Genomic DNA, 5,452 nt, shown 5'->3' with positions numbered 1-5,452 from the left:
GTTTGAATCATGTATACATATATATGTATATGGCTTGTGCGTTGTTTTGAATATTGGATTGGACATGTGATTCTTGTGGATAGTTAGTAGTATGGATTGCAAATGGTTGAATTATGAATATTGGTATGCTAGTGAAAATAGGCATTAATGCACATTTGAGTTTGGTATGAATTTGGATGACATATTGTGATATATATGTTTTTGTATTAGTTGACATTGGAAACGGTATTAATTATGCTTGAGTGGAGTTGTTGTTAAATGCCTATTGATGTTATGTTTTGGTGCCATTAAATTTGGTATAGGTGTGCATAAGACAGGGTGGCAAAATGGATTGGAAATAGCCTATTTTTGTCCACACGGGCAGAGACACGGGTATGTGTCTCAGCTGTGTGTGATACACGATTACGTACACGGTCATGTGTTCCCTGGTGTTGAAGTTAAAATTAAGTTAGTATGCTTCACACGGCCTCACACACGGGCATGTGACTTGGCCGTGTGGCACAAGTCAGTATACCCTATAGGTTTGGCACAGTATAGCACACGGCTTGGTACTCTGGTGTGTATGGCCATTTTAGGGCACACAGGCTATCCACACGGGCGTGTATGTTGCCCATGTGACCCACGTTAGAGAGTTATACGGGGTCAAACATCAGCTGGGACAGGGTCATGTGCTCCTATTTTGAATGTCCACACTACCTTTAACACAGGCGTGTCTGTTGGCTGTGTGAGACACACGGTAAGGCCACACGGGCATGTGTCCCCTATTTTCATAAAATTTTCTAAGTGTTCAAAAAGTTTCCAAAGTTATTGATTTAGTCTCGAACCACTTTTAATGCATATTTAGGGCCTCATAGGCTCGTAGTACGGACAAAATGATTGGTTGTGAATGAATTGTATTTGAATTGACTGATTGTATGAGAAATGTATTTGTAAATATTTTTGTAAGTCTGGTAATGCTCCATAACCCTATTTCGACATTGAATATGGGTGAGGGGTGTTACATTTATTGGTATCAATGCTATGATTTAGTCGTTTCTTGAGCTAACGTAGCGGGTGTGAGAGTCTAGCTATACATGCCATATATAACCTGTGATAGTGTGATGACTCTTGACAATTTAAATTGTGTTTTCGTATAGTAAATGAATCCCAATAGAGCTATAGCTAACGATGTAGAGAGTAATGCGTCTGCTCTCGCTTCGGCTCCTACTCAAAGAGCAGTGTCGTCTGAATCTAAAAATGTATTGAGTAGTCACGGGGGAGACTCTAAGGAAACCTTTTTTTCCAAATGATGAAGTTCACGCAGTTTATCCGGAAAAATCTAGCTACTCAACAACCTCCACCCCAACCTAATCCTCAACTAGTTCCCGTGGTCCCTCAAGTTGTGGAGCTTTAACGACTAAATAAACCACCAGTTGATAAAATCCGTAAGTATGGGGCTGAAGAGTTCAGAGCTACCATTGATGACGATCCTGAGAGAGCTCAATTTTGGCTTGAAAACAATATCCGGGTATTCGATGAACTTTCGTGCACGCCAGCTGAATGTTTAAAGTGTGCCATTTCCTTATTTAAAGACACATCGTATCAATGGTGGAATACTCTAGTATTAGTGGTACCGAGAGAAAGAGTGACCTAGGAATTCTTTCAGACTGAGTTCCAGAAGAAATACATAAGTCAGGGATTTCTCGATCAAAAGCACAAATAGTTTCTAGAATTGAAATAGGGCTGTATGGCTGTGGCTGAGTATGAATGAGAATTTGTATGGTTGATCAAGTATGCTCGGGAGTATGTTTCTACTAAAGAAATTATGTGAAAATGGTTCATTGATGGGTTGAACGAGGATATTAAACTTCTAGTTAGAATTTTAGAATTGAAAGAATTTGTTGTCCTGGTTGATAGAGCTTGCAAAGCCGATGAGCTTAGTAAAGAAAAGAGAAAAGTAGATTCAGAGACTAGAGATTCGAGAAAAAGACGGATGAATAAGCCATATCAATCTTTATCAAAGAAATTTAGAGATTCGTTCAATCGTCTAAATGTTTCAATCGGGCATTCGAGCAGAGATCGTAGAAAATAATTCTCAAGTCCTAAAGCTCAAGCTACAACGGTATCTAATGTTGGCAGTGTGAGAAATTATAGACTTGAATGTCAACAATGTGAAAGACGACATCTTGGTGAATGCAGAATGAATAATCGGGCCCGTCTCAAATGTGGCTCACAAGATCATTTCATACGTGATTGCCCAGAGTTAGTTGAGAAAGAAAACATTCAGAATGCAAGACCCTAGAGGGAGGCCACCAAGAAATGCAGGAAATGCGAGTGGTAACCGTGGTACTACAAGAGATTCTACAGTAAGATCTGAGGCCAGAGCACAGCTAGAGCTTACGCTATTCGAGCTATCTAAGAGGCGTCGTCATCTGATGTTATCACTTGTTGCATTGATTGATCCTGTATCAACTCATTTGTATATCTGTATGAATTTAGTGTTTAATAAGAATTTTCCTGTTGAGTCTACTGAGTTCGTGATTAAAGTATCGAACCCTTTAGGCAAGTATGTTCTAGTTGATAAAGTTTGCAAGAACCATCCTTTAATAATTTGGGGTTACTGTTTTCTAGCTGATTTGATGTTATTTCCATTTGATGAGTTCGACGTAATTTTGGGAATGGATTGGTTGACTCTGCATGATGCTGTTGTAAATTTTAGACGATAGATCATTGAACTGAAATGTCAGAATAGTGAAATTATTCAAATTCAATTAGATGAATCGAGTGAATTGGCTACTGTGATTTCGTCAATGTCAGCTCAGAGATGTGTGAGAAAAGGTTGCAAAGCTTATCTTGCTTATGTTTTAGATACAAAAGTGTCTGAATCGAAGATTGAATCAATGTCTGTAGTATGTGAATATCCAAATGTATTTCTAGAAGAATTACCGAGGTTGCCACTGGTCAGAGAGGTTGAGTTTGCTATTAAGTTAGTACTAGGAACTACACTAATATCGATAGCTTCATAAAGAATGGCTCCGACAGAATTGAAAGGGTTGAAATCTCAGTTGCAAGAGTTAACAAATAGAGGTTTTGTACGACCTAGTTTTTCATCCTGGGGTGAGCCAGTGTTATTTGTAAAGAAGAAAGACGGGTCAATGAGAATGTGTATTGACTATCGACAGCTCAATAAGGTTATGTTAAAGAACAAGTATCCATTACTAAGAATAGATAATTTGTTTGATCAGTTGAAAGGAGCAACAGTGTTTTTGAAGATTGATTTGAGATCTGGCTATTATCAGTTGCGAGAAAGATTTAGATGTGCTGAAAACTGCATTCAGAACAAGGTACGAACATTATGAATTTCTTGTTATGCCTTTCGGATTGACTAATGCTCCTACAGTCTTTATGGATTTGATGAACCTAATTTTTAGGCCATATTTAGATAGATTCTTTGTTATATTCATTGATGACAATCTGATCTATTCACGTGATGAGTCTGAGCATGCCGAACATTTGAGAATTGTGCTACAAACTTTGAGAGATAAAAAAACTATTCACTAAATTTAGTAAATCTGAATTCTGTCTTCAAGAAGTTAGATTTTTGGGGCACATTATTTCAGCAGAAGGTATACGGGTTGATGATTAGAAACCATCGAGGAATGTATCTGAAGTTAGAAGTTTTTTGGGGTTAGCCCGTTATTATCGATGTTTTGTAAAATGATTCTCGATGATTGCTACACCAATGACCAGATTGCTTGTAACACCCCTTACCCGTTACCGTCGCCGGAACAGGATACAAGGTATTACCAGAACATAACACATACCATTAAACATAACCGAGATATAAATATGTCATCCAATTTGATAGTGCATCGTATAATATATGTCTTGAACAATATTAGCCAACTTTAATGGCTTGTACAAAGTAGCTGGTCGAGTACTGTAACTAATTATTTAAACCTAGACAAATATGACACGTAACAAAATAATTAAGCCTACTATACATGCCATAATTCAAAACGTTTAGTTCAAATACCCTAAAGTATGATAGTGCGGGTAGATCTTCACGATCCTTAACTCCTGAGCAAGCCAAAGGACACTATAAGACAAAAGAGAGAAACAAAGTAAGCTTATAGCTTAGTAAGTAAGTATGTAAATACTAATTAAAGAATCTAACATGTTTACACAACAATTTAAGTATATCTACTTTAACTTCACTATTCATTCCACTTTGATTAAGCTATCTCTGCTGCGTCATATTCACTAAATAAATCATAACTCGATTTAAAAAACTCGAAATTCAAATCTGTAAAATTTCCCTGAATCTAGACTCATAAATCTTTTTACTAATTGTTTTCTATAATTTTTGGTTTAGCCGATTAGTACAGTTTATTAGTTAAAGTTTCCCCTGTTACACAGCTCGACTGATCTGACCTCTGTTCACTACGAATTGAATTTCTCTCAGTACACAATTCAAACAACCCTGAAGTCTATTTCATTTAAAACTAGTCTCAATAAGGAATTTAGGCATGTAAACTATATTTCTTAATTTGCTTTGTACAATTTTTTATGATTTTTCAAAGTTGGAACAGGGGATTACGTATTCATCCTGAGCAAGTCACATACAATTGTAAATATCTCAAAATATAGAATTCCTTTGCTTGCTCTGTTTCTTTTATATGAAAGTAGACTCATTAAACTTTAATTTCACATCTCATTCAACCTCTAATTATATTCCTCCTATTTTTGGTGATTTTTCAAAATCACATCACTGCTACCATCTAAAAACAGTTTTAATGCTAATTTCACTCTTTCACACATTCTTTATGCTAACCTCATTTTATCTTATATATGTATATACCACAAATCATTTTCACCACATTTCATTCACCATAAGTGTAGGTCCAAACCACAATATCACCACAAAACCATCCCGTTGAACAATTCGGATCAATCCTCGATATTTAATGGTTTCAAAGACACACCCCACCATCATACTTCGTTTAGTTCGACTCTCTTGTACACATGGTGAACACTTAGTACCACTCATGCGACCTAACCGATTTGTCTCAGTAGCTTTCTTGTCTACATGGTGTCCTTCACTTGGAATCACGCATGCGACCTAGCTACATTTATCTTTCACGTAGCTCTCTTGTCTACATGGGATACATCTCGTATCACACATGTGACCTAACTACTACTGAGGTGTCTCGTAGCTTTCTTGTACACATGATGTGCACTCAAAGATCATACATGTGACCTAGCTACGCTCCCTTTATTTCATTCGATCTCTCGAATGTTCAACCGGGATCTCTCTCTCTATATTTATTTCCATTCTTCCAATAGTCGATTTATATTTTAACATTAGCTAGTATATTTATATAATAGGCTGAAATATAAGAATGTACATGAAATTATTGTAATATTTACATACAAACTTACCTTGGTGCAAAATGTGGAAATTTTGCAATTT

At 36.6% G+C, this 5,452-nt stretch overlaps 1 long non-coding RNA gene across 1 annotated transcript; it reads right to left on the bottom strand.

Annotated features, from left to right (window-relative positions):
* Window positions 1–3,805: 3,805 nt before the first annotated feature.
* Window positions 3,806–5,452, bottom strand: LOC128281784 (uncharacterized). Its single transcript, XR_008272052.1, has 2 exons — window positions 5,422–5,452; window positions 3,806–4,078 (listed from the first exon to the last, which is right to left on the bottom strand). It is a non-coding gene; the product is annotated as an uncharacterized LOC128281784 (long non-coding RNA).

Source organism: Gossypium arboreum, chromosome 10 (genome assembly GCF_025698485.1).
Source record: "Gossypium arboreum isolate Shixiya-1 chromosome 10, ASM2569848v2, whole genome shotgun sequence".
Lineage (NCBI taxonomy): Eukaryota > Viridiplantae > Streptophyta > Magnoliopsida > Malvales > Malvaceae > Gossypium > Gossypium arboreum.
The sequence above is the reverse complement of the archived record's forward strand: the minus strand, read 5'-3'. Positions and strand labels throughout refer to the sequence as shown.